Source organism: Mauremys mutica, chromosome 5 (genome assembly GCF_020497125.1).
Source record: "Mauremys mutica isolate MM-2020 ecotype Southern chromosome 5, ASM2049712v1, whole genome shotgun sequence".
NCBI classification, from domain to species: domain Eukaryota; kingdom Metazoa; phylum Chordata; order Testudines; family Geoemydidae; genus Mauremys; species Mauremys mutica.
The window spans coordinates 73137760-73151767 of record NC_059076.1 but is presented as its reverse complement, the minus strand read 5'-3'; positions in this window follow the sequence as shown (position 1 = coordinate 73151767).

Genomic DNA, 14008 nt, shown 5'->3' with positions numbered 1-14008 from the left:
TATCATTGGAAAAAATAAAAGCATTGGTTAGGGCTGTGTTATCCTTTTCTTAAGGTTCATATTTTCCATACTAGCATGGGGAAGGCTGTAGATCAAAGGTAATGGCATTTAGCAGTATCCAGTGACACATGGGAGACTTGGTCATGTTTCAATCAAAACCATGTATGTGCAAGTCCAGAATTGCAGAGTGACATCTGGTTTGCTAGCTGCTGCTAACCCACAGCTGTCTTGTGGTTAGTTCCTGCACGATTTTCTCATGGTATATCTGTGCACACATGGGAGAGGAGATGAGTCATCAGCTGAATCACTTTAAAGTGGTGACCTTCTATGTATTCCACAATGAGGGACATGCCCTAGGTTAGATTTCTTATTCCAGCTGGATGAGATTTTCAGAAAAACTGAAGAACTCTATCCCTAAAATGTTTAAATGTAAACAAAAGTTTAAAGGTTTTTGCCCCACTCCCCCATTTGGTACCAGGCAGTCTTGCTCTCTTTTAAATGTAATCCAATCAGGAAAAACTGGCATTTTATTAGTCCTTATCAAAGCTGGTAGTTTGTGGCTATATCCAGTTTTTAATCTCTAGTACTGTGGAACATAGAGAACCTCTACTCTCTATAGATCATTCAAACCATCTGACTTCAATAATTCATGAATCACTAGAGTCCCATAGGCAACATGCAGTGTAACTTCCTTGTAAGGATGGCATAAGTAAGTCTTTCTTCAGGCTATTTGGAGACCAACCCTTCGTGGGAGCCTTTTTCCAATGCACAAAAAGATACATCATTTAAAAGCTTAACAAAAAGGAGAGTGTGAACACCCCTAGATAACCACCTGGTGCCCTAGAGACTGGGGGATGGTGTTTGTGCCTAAGGGTATGTCTACACTGCAAAAATAAATCCACAGCAGCAAGTCTCAGAGCCTGGGTCTACAGGCACAGGCTCGTGCACAGCGCTAAAAATAGCTGTGTAGACATTCCTCCTCAGGTTGGAACTTGGGCTATGAAACCTTCCTCATGCCCAGGCTTCAGAGCCCAAGCTCTGGCCTTAGTACCCTGTCAGGGTTCCTTCCCCACTCTGAACTCTGGGGTACAGATGTGAGGACCCGCATGAAAGACCCCCTAAGCTTATTTTTATCAGCTTAGGTTAAAAACTTTTCCAAGGCACACATTTTGCTTTGCCTTGAACAGATCCTGCCACCACCAAATGATTTAGACAAAGAATTAGGGAAAGGACCACTTGGAGTCCTATTCCCCCAAAACATTACCCCAAGCCCTGCACCCCCTTTTCTGGGGAAGATCTTGAGAATAATATCCTCACCAATTGGTACAGGTGAACACAGACCCACACCCTGGGATCTTAAGAACAATAAAAAATTAATTGGCTTCTTAAAAGAAGAATTTTAATTAAAGTACAGGTAAAAGAATCACCTCTGTAAAATCAGGATGGTAAGTACTTTACAGAACAACAAAAGATTTAAAAACACAGAGGATTTCCCCTCTAGGCAAAACTTTAAAGTTACAAAAACAGGGATAAACCTCCCTCTTAGCACAGGGAAAATTCACAAGCTAAAACAAAAGGTAATTTAACGCATTTTTTTGCTATTACTATTTTTGCAAGACTAAATGCTTAGTTTAGATATGGCTTAGGGAGATATTTTTGCTGCCCTGTTTCCTTGCTGACTCCTGGAGACACAAACAAAAAAACTTCCCCCACAGATTTGTAAGTATCTTTTCCCCTTATTGGTCATTTTGGTCAGGTGCCACCCAAGTTATCTGAGCTTCTTAACCTTTTACAGGTAAAAGAGGAATTAACCCTTTACAGGGTAAAGAGGGATTTTTTTGCTACCCTTAGCTGTATGTTTATGACATACCCCATCTGTAAAATGGGGATAATAGCACTTCCCATTCCCTACCTCACAGGAGTCATATGAGGATAAATTCACTAGTGATAGTGAAGCACTCCAGATATTTTGGTGAGGGGGCCACAGAAGAACCTACTAAGTAAGTGTTCATGAGTAAGGCTATGTTTTAGTGATGGGTATTTTTAGTAAAAGTCATGGATAGATCATGGGCAAACAAAAATTCATGGACCGTGACCTGTCCATGACTTATACTATATACCCCTGACTAAATCTTGGTGGTGGGGGGTTACCATGGTTGCTCAGGGGAGGTGGCCCATGGGCATTGTGGGTGGTGCGGTGGGGGAGGGCTTATGGGGATGGCAGGCTCCCTACCTGGCTTCGCACCTCCCCGGAAGCAGTGAAATCCCCCTCTCTCAGCATCTAGGGTCTAGGCGGAGGTGTGGCCAGGCTGACCTGTAGCCCCCTCTGCCAAGAGCTCTGGCTACACAGCTCCCATTGGCCAGGAACCACAGCCAATGGGAGCTGCAGGGGCGGGTGCCTGCAGGTGGAGGCAGAGCACAGAGTTGCCTGGCCACGCCTCTGCCTAGGAGCTGAGGTAGGGGGATGTCTCCACTTTCGGGGAGCCCCCCCAAGGTAAGTGCTGCCCAGAGACCTCACCCCATCCTGTGCACCAACCCCCTGCCCCCTCCCAAACTCCGGTTGCTGCTGGGGAAGTGTGGTGTGGTGGCCCAAGACTGCCCCAGCAGCGGCCAGTGCGACTGGCCCAGGGGCTGCCTGAGCTGGTCAGGCGGCCCCCGTGCCAGGCACACCAGCCGCTGCAGAAGTCATGGAGGTCATGGAATCAATGACTTCTGTGACAAACTCCCAGCCTTATTCATGAGTCCTAGTGTTACTGACTAACATTGATGAAGTTGGAATTTTCCAAGCTACCTTTTCCCTTCTTCCAGTAAAGACTGCATCAGATTCAGTTTTTGAATGTAGAATGGCATGCTCCTACAATTAACGGTTTGAGATATACTGGTATATCAGTGATACGGCTTCTATTTTTCTTGAATAAGAGCTAAATCTACTTTTAAACAGTTCTGAGATCTTGATGTGCCAAGCACAAGAGGCAGTTGAAAGAGCACTTTGAGCAATCCTGCACTCTTGATCTTACACAACTACTGTACGTTATCATTAATTAATGCTGGCAGAGGTTTGCCGGTAGAAAATCTGCATTTGTGTGTGTGAGAGAGGAAATCGCTATTTGAGTGTGCTTTGACCTTATACTGATCCACTCCATTTGTTTCAAAACAAAATGTTGTCAAAATTGATATGTTCCCATGAAATGTTTCATTTTGATGAATCCACATTTTCCAATGGAAAATTTCCAAGCACCTCTAATTGTTTTATTATTTATTCACCATTTGATGCCACCAATATGCTTGGTACTACACAAGACTGAAATTTAAAAACAACCCCTGCCCCAAAGATTCACAGGCTAAAAGTGTTTTAACTGGCACTGTGCTGATTTTCTCATTTTATTTAATAATACTATAGAATATTTCTGGAAGAAAATGTGAACTATGGATGCTTTCATAGTGAGCCCATAAATAAAAGGAGTCTCTAACCAATGTATTTCACATTCAGTTACTTTACTTTGAATGTTAGTGGCAGCATGTTTAAGATCGAGTCTGATAAAACATGACATCAGCTCTGTCTGCCTACAACTGCAAATCTTTTAGGCCTTGATACTGCAAGAAATTGAATGTGCTTATGCTCTGATTCAGCAAAACCCTTGAACACATTCTTAAGTGTTTTATTGAATAGGGATGAACGTAAAATTTTTTTGGAAAGCTAAGCATGTGCTTAGGTGCTTAGCTAAGTTAGAGCTTTCATTCCTATTGAAGTCAATGGACCCAGTCTTTAGAACAAAGCCACATGAAGAAACATGCACTGAAAATGCAACTACTTATATGCATCAGCTAGTTCCAGCAATCAGTATAGGTATATCAAATGCAAAAATAAATGCCACTTTTTCTCTAATTAAACAAAAACAATGTGTGACATTTCACATGCCATGTGCCTGGGTTGTGCTTACAGTGTTTTCGCCAGCTTTTCAACATGAACTCAAAAGCCAAACAAACCTTGAACTAAAATTTCTGTCCCTATGTATAATACAGTACCCATCAGTTATTCAATGCCATTTCAGTGTTGTGCTGCTGACTGATTACCACACTCCATCCCAAAGATGGATACAAAATCAGTAGGGCTGTCTGTATGTACAGTGAAAACTATCTTAAGTTACCACCTGAATGCTCAGTAAAAATCAGTCATTCTGTAGAAGTGATTGTTAAATAGAGGCCAAGCAACATTGTACTAAAAACTTTGGAGATAACATGTAAATGGTTGTCAGACAGTGGGTTGTTTGACAGATGCTGTCCCTAGTGCAGTTTGTGAAACATCTTGCAGTGAAGGGTGCTATACAAACAAAATATTAACAAATAGCAAGAGGTGTTTCAAATCTATTCAGCTGAGGCTGTGATCTGGCTATGGAAGTGAGAGGAGGTGAAGTGCATTGGGGAGCTCAGCAAATATTTTCCATTTTCTAGCTTTAGTGTTAATGGATGTGGCTCACTGAACTCACCTAAACAAAATTAAAATCATCATTGAGTCCCTGTGTGACAGGGTGTTCACCTCACAATAGTCTGGAAAGGTTAATGTGGCCCAGAAAGGGTAAACTAACCAATAGGCCACACCTGAGGGAGAATTAGACTTCATAAGCAATCCCTAATTGAGGCTGCAGCACTAGCTGAGCAGGAGCAGGAGCAGGCTGGGCTGGGCTGGTGTTAGGTTAGGAAGAAAGGGCGTTGTAGAGTAGAAGCTTACAGTTAAGCTCTAGGCTTAGCTGAGTGAAAGGAAGAAGCCTAGTCGGGGAGTAGAAGTTCTGGGATCCTGGCCCTGAAGGAATGGTTTACCAAGAAGAGTGGTGGATGAGGAAGCCTGATAGAGATGGAATAGGAAGAAGTCCAGGGAAATAACAACAAGGTTTGGGATGGAGCAGAGCTTGGTTATTGATTGTAGGGTCCCTGAGCTGGAACCCAGAGTAGTGGTTGGGCCTGGGTTCACCTACCAGCCACTGAGGGAAGTGGCATAGCTTTGACTTAGAAGACTTCTAGGAATGCTACCTGGATAATCAGTCTGGTGAGACTTTGAAACCCTGGAAGGGAGAAACCCCGGAGGGCCCAGCAATGAAAAAGGAGTGTCTCAACTCACAAAGATGAAGCACTGCAACTCCTGCAGCATGTGAGGGATTACAGAACAAGAAAGAAACCGAAGTGGGTGTCAGACTGGGCAGAGCTTTTCTCCAGATGCAGCTACAAGGAGGCACCCCAGTGGTGAGTAGAGAACCCCATGATTGCCTGGCTCTAGCAAGTGCTTTAATACATGTGTAAGTTCCACTGATGTACTAAGTGCTCTGACTGAGAGAGAGCAAAAATAGGGGCTTCCATCGGACTTTTAAAACCTTGTTTGCTGATGCAAACAGCGAGAGCAGAAGGTCTGACTCAGCCAAGCTCTTTGGTTACTGTAGCATGGCTGGGCACCTCAGCATATGCAGTGAGATGAATGCTAAATGTGACTGGTTCCAGGAAATATGGCAACACTTTGATCAGCATATCCCTGTCTGGCATTAGTCATGTGGAGACTCACGTTACTAGGGCAGGAAATCTGCTACAGACTGTGTTGAGAAATATATAGATGTGGATGGTGAAAACTGAGAGAAACCCAGCAGCAGCTAGCAGTTTGGGGAAAGGAACTATACTGCTTTGGGTATAAGCTGGATGTTGGAACAGCAAATCTGATCTAATAATGTGTGAGCACACTGGACCTCTCAGAGAGAGGATGAAGGACCACTAAATATAATTTAACAGAGGAACAGAGTCCAAAAGTCTCACTTTGGCTGATTATCAGATATATGTAGGATAGGCATATAGGGTTGGTTTCTGGTGAGAACTCCTACAGGAACTGGTAGAACTGTTGCCATCCAGTTATCTAGCTTGAGAGTTGGGGTGGAGCAGAACTTGGGGCAGTCAGGGATGTGTGTTCCTCTGTCTGCTCACAGTGGTTTTGTGAGGGGATGGGACTGCAGAGGGAGGTTGCATGCATGAAAGAGCTAGGAGTACATCAGCACTTTTCTCGCTCATCCTAATCTAAGATTGGAATAGATGCAGGGGCTGATGAAGTCCTAGATCTGTGATACTTGGATTGAGGCTTGTGAGCCACAACTGTCTCTTTAATGTGTGTGCTGCGGCTCTTTGCAGCACATATTAAAACACTGTGTGATTTTAAGTACTAACCAATCAGGATACTTTTTCTATATTATTAACCAATTAAGTTACCAACTCGCACTAAGTTATTAACTTATTTGCTATGAGAAAACAATAATTATATAACTAGATATAAGAAGTGCTATAGTAAATGAAAATAATGAATTGATTGGTAATTTGGCTCCTTAATCACTGAGGTCTGAATATCACTGTCCTAGATCATCATCAGCAGATTAGACAACTGGAAATAACTTGAGTGAATTTGCTTGGTCAAATACTTATTTACTTGTACTATATAAGTGCAGTATAGTATATGGGCTCTGTCTCCTCTGAAATTGCATGGACTCTGAAAATATCAAACAAAACAGAGTTTCCTGGACAGTGCTAGAGATGTGATGACTAAGAAGGCCTAAATCTAAGCTAGATTTGATAATGTCCAAAACCTATGGAATGAGGTTATAAACAAAAAATTGAGAACATATGGAATTTTATGCCCTGATCCTGCAAAGAGAACTATATGGACAAACCCTGCACCCACTGACTTCAACAAACAGAGGCAATGCATAGGAGGGACATGTGGGGTCAAGTGTTCTCCCACCCCCAGATTGGCTTGCTTGGCGGGGGTGGGGGGGGCGGGATAGGGTAGAGGGTGTCTATCCTCCCACTGCTCCTGGCCCCAGCATGCTTGGCCTCTGTCCCTGGCAGCCAGGACATGCGGGGAGCAAAAGGGTCAGGACCAGTCACTGCTCCTTGCAGCTGCCTGATAGAGCCTGGCTGGGGAGGTGGCAGGCCACCACCTGCCCAGGACAGGGGCCAAGTGAGCCTGAATCCCTCCTCTCTGCATGCTCAGCCCCTGTCAGCAGCAGCCAAACCTGGGCAGGGAGCGGGCCGCCACCGCCTCCCCAGCCAGGCTCTCTCAGGCAGCTGCTGCACTGCACAGAGCAGCGACCCAAATGGCCAGCTTCAGTTGTGAGAAGCAGCTCTGTCCTGCTCCCTGCCGGAGAGCAGCTGAGTCAGTGTGCTGGGGGGGCAGGTGCAGTGTGTGAAGGACAGAGCCCCTGGCCCCACAGGTAACATGGGCGGGGAGGGGATAGTGGCCTGGGGGAGCGGGGTGGGGTTGTTGCTGAGGAGAGGAGACACATGGGGTGGTCACATGTCTTCCCCTTTAGATTTGTGCCTTCCCATACTGGATGGACACAGTCATCTGTGTCAACAAGGCTCTTTGAGAGCATGGGGGTCCAGGTGCACTGTTCTCTTTCCAGGGATAGGCCCATCCATTGACATCTCTGCCTCAATTAAACATATTGAATGTGTTTTCTTGTAATATACAAATAAGTGTTCTAGATAGGAGTTCCTATTGCTTTTGATTGTGCCAAAAATTATGAGGCAAAAGAATGTTTGCATTCCAATAAAATACTAGTATTTTTATCCTTCAGTTTATTTGCATTGATATAGCTGAAATTGCCTGCTACTAGCAGCCTTGTATTACAATAGATGGCAGATTGTTCCACTATAACTTGTGGCCTGAATTAATTGGTTACTGTAACAGGGCGGCTGCCTCCCATGTGCCCTGCCTGCGTTTCCCCATCCTCGGGTCGTCTTAGGAACTGCACCAAGGGTGATTTTAAAACATTCTCCTTCTGAGGGCTGCTTTATTCAGTCCCTATACAATCTGGCCCCCAAACTCCTGTTCAGTGTCTTTCTCCTCTTAGAAGGGCTGGAGACTCCCTATCTAACTGGAGAAAAGCCTCCGGTCTCAGGAGCTTTTCCTCAATCTCTGCCACAACTACTTGATCTTCTCTGCAGTGTCCTGTTGCTCTTGTAATCTTATTTCTCTCAGGTGTGTCTCCTTAGGCAGTGTAAGCCAGGGGCTCAGACTCAGGCTGGATCTCAAGCCACCATTTGGTCTACACACAACTCCATCTGACTCTGGCCTCAGCCCCAGGACTCCACAGGGTGGGTTCGAACCCTGGCTTTCCATCCCTTAGGTACAAGCCACCCTGTTATAGCGGCGTTAAAGAAAATACAACTACACCTCTACCTCAATATAATGCTGTCCTTGGGAGCCAAAAAAATCTTACCGCATTATAGGTGAAACCGTGTTATATTGAACTTGCTTTGATCCACCGGAGTGTGCAGCCCCGCACGCCCCCCCCCCCCGCGCACTACTTTTCCGAGTTATATCTGAATTTGTGTTGTATCAGGTGGCGTTATATCGAGGTAGAGGTGTATATCTGAAATTCTGGTGACTTTGGGGGAAAGGATGGAATAGTGGCCCAGGTTTATAAGTATCAGTTTTATGAGTTTGTATTGTCTCGACTTGTTTCTTCATGATGCTCCCTTGTCAAGCAGTTTGCTGTTCTACTTGTTTATTTTCTAAATCTTCATGAAATATTTGTAGAGAACATAATTATCTTTATTAAAGCTCCATAAAAGATAGATAAGTGTAAGTGGGAATATTGCTATGCATATTTTTTTATTCAATCTAAGAGTGGAATTGGACTACTGTATCATAACATTCTTTAGTTACACACTTAAGCAGACTGGTGGACCAGTGTCAAAATGTTAAGATTAATAAAGAGAAAATTATCTTGTGTGTTTGCTTTTGACAGAACAGATAAATTAGCAATTTACTTGTCAGTTTGGTACAATACATAGCAATAGTTTCTGTCCCTATAGAAGAATGTTTAGATTTGATTATTTTTGAATTACTAATTGGTGAACTATATACTACATTCTGCTTTTTATAACTTACTGATTTTTATCATCAAATGAATCTTAACATGGCTGCCTTGCACATGGCAACTGATGTTCACTAAGAACAATTACCCAGCAATAACTTGTCTCTATGCTGGCACATTTACTTGAACCAGACAGTGCACAATGACTTCATGTCCACAGGCTCCTTTCCCTCCGGGAGTAGTCTCTTTTTATCAGAAACAGAATGACCCTCTTGTCATGTAACAGATTTGTAAACTTATAAGAATCTTGTTTTGGAACCTCCTGCTGAAGTGCCAAGTTCCAGATGTGAAAAGACAGGGCACTGTAGCATTTATATTTGTTTCCAATCCCCCCTTATTGGCTGGTTTGTCTTTTTTAATCATTGTACGTGCATGTTCCAGATACTGAAGACTTAGAGAAGGAAGGCTTCCTTTGAATGGCTAAATAGCTGCATTTAGTGCCTTACTTATGTCAAAGGCCGGATTTTTTTTTTCTCTCTCTCTCTCTCTCTCTCCCTAACAAACATAAAGAACATAACTAGCTGGAACTCTAAAGGATGCTGCTTCTGGATGTAAGCATTACAGTGCAAATGGGATATAAATAAGTTAGAGCTTATTTAGCTACACAATCAGTTTGAGGGAAACAGATGGGCTGGACTCTTGTAAGGTCAGTTTAGTAAAAGAACTCTTCCCTCCACCAAAGGGGACTATTCATTCCTCCATGCTCAGAACCCTAGTAAGAATGGCAGTCCTGCTATTGACTTAATGGGAGCTGAACTTGGACTTTACTATGATTCTTCCCCAACCTGGTTTGTTTATCTGTTTACTTTAACTTATTTATTATACCATGTTGTTGGGGCCTGGTTTCTGTATCCTAGCAAGTCATACTCTTGTTAATGTTTATACTAGGGTAGCACCACTGTACCAGTCACTTTACAGTACAGAGACACAGTAAGTAGAGTTGGTTGATATGTTTGACAAAAACATTTGAGTTGTTTTTTACCTTAAATGCAAATTATTTTAGAAAATGTTCATTTTTGTCAAGCTTTCTGTTTTTTATGAAAAACAGAAACTGCAATTTTTTAGTAAAAATATTCATCTTTTGGTTTAAAAAAAATTGGTTTGGGGTTCTAAAATTATTACAAACAACCTAAAATTATTACCAAAACCTTTTTGGATATGGAATGAGATTGTGTGTGTGTGTGTTTGGTTTGGGGGGTGGAGAGGGGGAAACTTTCCACAAGAAATTTAGAAAATACAGACAACAAAAAACCCATTTTCCCTGAAGAGCCCATGAAAAATATTTTTGGCACTTTTTGACCAGCTCTAATAGTAAAAGACAGTTAATTCCCAAAAGTTCTTACAGTTTAGGGGCCTGATCTGCAGTTTCTTCTTCGAGTGATTGCTCATATGCATTCCAGTTAGGTGTGCACGCACCGCGTGCACGTTCTTCGGAAGATTTTTACCCTAGCAACACTTGGTGGGTCGGCTGGGCGCCCCCTGGAGTGGCGCCGCTATAGCGCCGAATATATACCCCTGCCGAACCATCCGCTCCTCAGTTCCTTCTTACCGCCCGTGTCAGTCGTTGGAACAGTGGAGCACGGCTTAGCTGACCTCCACTTCACTAGCTCCTTGTAGTTTCTCTCGTTAATTCTTGTATATCTAGTTCAGATTTATATAGTTGTAGTTAACTTTATTCGTTTGTAGTATAGTTAGTGTATATAGTTCACAGGGGTTCGGGGATTATCCCCTTCCCAGTGCCGGGTACTATGCCCGGTTCACAGGGTTTCAAACCGTGCTCGGCCGGCCACAAGCCGATGCCGACAAGAGATCCTCTCCTAAGTGCCTCGAGGAATCTTACCTAACAGATAAGTGCCACATTTGTAAGGCCTTTAGGTCGAGAACAATAGGGGAGCGAGACTTTCGTCTCAAGCAGCTCCTGAGGGAGGCAGCTCTTACTCCTCCGCTCTCGGCACCGAGCGCTGGTCAGTCTTCAAGAAGCGTTCCCTCGGCACCGGATCGCTGGTACCGCCAACGCCTCTCGGCACCGGCCACCGCCGGCACCGACATCTGCTCGGCACGGATCCCTCTCCTGGAGGATGAAGAGGCACAAGACTCCTGCTGCATCCGAGCCGCCTGCTCCGCAGCCTGAGCGCTATACTAAGTCGGACCGCCCGGCACCTATACCTGCCGTGGCACTGACAATATCGGCACTGTCGACTCCAGCCACGCAAGAGCCATCGAGTCCGGTGCCGGAAAGCTCCCCGGTACGAGCTGTGTTTGAGCTCACTATTAAGCTGCGTCAGAGCCGCCTGCTCCGCGGCCCGAGCGCTATACTAAGTCGGACCGCCCGGCTCCGATACCTGCCGCGGCACTGACAATATCGGCACCGTCGACTCTGGCCATGCAAGAGCCGTCGAGTCCGGTACCTGAACGCTCCCCGGTGCGAGACGTGGTTGAGCTCACTATTCCCTCCATGCCGGAGACATTTCCACGTCGAGGGAATTGATTGCAATGACAGCGCCTGTGCTGCCTCAACTCCCGGCACCGCCGGTGCGGGTTATATAGTCGATTGGCAAGCCTGCCTTGATCAGACCACCCTGCGTCGGCACCACAGAGCGGCACTGTTCACGATCGCGGTCCCGCAGATGTTCTCGGTCCCGTCGCCAATCCAGGTGCCGATGCCGCTCGCAGTCCCGGCACTGTTCTCCATTTCGGTACCAGTCGTACTCGCGGCACCGATCAGCGTCCCGTTGGCTGGCCCAGTACATTCGGCGCCGATCCAGCTCCCGGCACCGCTCCAGGCACTGGACTCCCGTCGCCACTCCCGACGTCGAGCCTCGGGATCTCGGTCGACCTCCCGGCACCACTCCGGTCGCAGGTCCTGTTCTCACTCCCGGTACCGGTATGCCTCCCGGTACCGATCCCCAGTGCCGCGTTGAGCGACGTCAGCTAGAGAGGGAGACTCTGCCCAGGGCTTTTTAGCTCCTCCATGGCCATCCAGACATGCATCAGTGTCGTCCTGCACAGGCAGTTTATACGCGCAGGACTGTGATTCGGATGTGCACACCAGAGTCTTCCGGGTGCCCCAGGCCCAGGACCCTGACCCCATCAGTGGTCACCCTGTATATCTTGGGCGTGCCATCAGGCCAAAGGCCTACCTGTGATCCCATCTCGCTCTGTTCTGTCAGAGCACTGGGTGCCAGAGGCGACAGTTAGCTGCCCCCCTCCGACTGGTACGGAGGAAGCCCCGGTTCAGCCACCGGACTCCCACATCCCACCGGATCAGGAGGTCGTCCAGGAGCGCGAGCCCGCACAGGACCCGCTTGTCCCCGGCCTTTCTTCTTCCTCCTCCCCAGATGAGGCGCAGGCAGGAGCGTACTCCTCGGGCCCTCCTCTAATCGACTTGGGGGCCCATCAGGACCTCCTGAGATGGGTGGCACTCAATATGAATCTCCAAGTGGAGAAAGTCTCGGAGATACAGGATCCGGTCGTAGACATTCTGTCGGCTGACGCCCCCACTAGAGTGGCCCTACCGTTCATTCTGACGATCAAGGCCAATGCGGATACCATCTGACAGTCTCAAGCTTCTATCCCGCCCGCGGGCATGGGAGTTGAACGCATGTACATGGTATCCTCCAGGGGCTATGAGTACCTATATGTACATCTTCCCCCCTGCTCCCTTGTCGTCCAGTCCGTCAATGAGACGGACCGCTATGGCCAGCTGGCACCAGCCCCTAAATCCAAGGAGGCTAGGCGAATGGACTTACTGGGCCGTAAGATGTACTCGGCAGAGGCCCTGCAACTTCGCGTAGCAAACCAGCAAGCCCTGCTTAGCCGCTACTATGGGCGGCGGTGGGCAAATTTACGGAGTCTGTTCCTAAGAACTCCCGTCAAGAGTTTGCTGCCCTCCTGGAAAAAGGGAAGAAGGTGGTGAGAGCTTCCCTCCAGGCCTCGTTGGATGTAGCTGACTCCCGCAGCCACGACTCTGGCCTCGGGTGTTGCCACGAGGCGCATTTTATGGCTCCAGTTATCGAGCCTTCTCTCGCAGCTGCTGCACACTATACAGGACTTGCCCTTCAATGGCAAAGGCCTGTTCTCCCAAAAAAACAAACAAACAAACAAAAACTGACCCTAGGCTACAAAAACTGACCCTAGGCTGCAAAGCCTAAAGTCACTATGCACTCCCTCTTGGCATGCACACGCCGGTGACTCAGCGCCGACCTTTCCGCCCCAGCCTCACCGCCCTTATCCTGCGCCTAGACAAAGACAGGACTTTGCCAGCAGGCGTCGCTGAGGCAGTCGTAGGCGTCAGTCAGGACCCCAAAGGCAAAATCAGGGTCCTTCTAACCACCAATGGGGCAAAAGCCTATCCATCCTCGTCCCTCTTAGGGACCCCTCTCACGAGCAATTCCTCTTGCAAGAGAGGCAGACGCTCCTCACCATCGGAGCTATAGAGGAGGTACCAAAGGACGAAAGGGACAAAGGGTTCTACTCCCACTAATTCCTAGTCCCCAAGGGGAAGGGAGGTCTCAGACCTATCCTAGACCTGCGGGAACTCAACAAGTTCATGATGCACCTGAAGTTCCGCATGGTATCCATGGGGACCGTCATCCCATCCTTGGATCCCGGAGACTGGTATGCCGCCCTCAATATGAAGGGTGCGTATTTTCACGTCGCCATTTATCCTCCACACAGAAGGTACCTCCGGTTTGTGGCCAACCATCGTCATTTCCAGTTTACGGTCCTCCCAGTTGGCCTCTAGACAGCCCCAAGTGTATTCAAAGTGCATGGCTGTAGTCGCTGCCTCTCTCCGCCACCGTCGGATACACGTTCTCCGTATCTAGACGACTGGCTCATTTGAGGGACCACCGGGGCCCAAGTTACCAGTCATGTGGGCGTCGACAAGGACCTATTCCTGCGTCTAGGCCTGATGATCCATATAGAGAAATCCACTCTGATTCCCACACAGGGAATAGAATTCATTGGGGCCATCCTGGACTCCAGTCTCGCCAGAGCCTGCTTACCTCAGCCTCGGTTTCATGCGATGGTAACAATTATACAAGGTCTATGGACCTTTCCGACAACTTTGGCTCGCACTTGCCTGGGTTTCCTGGGTC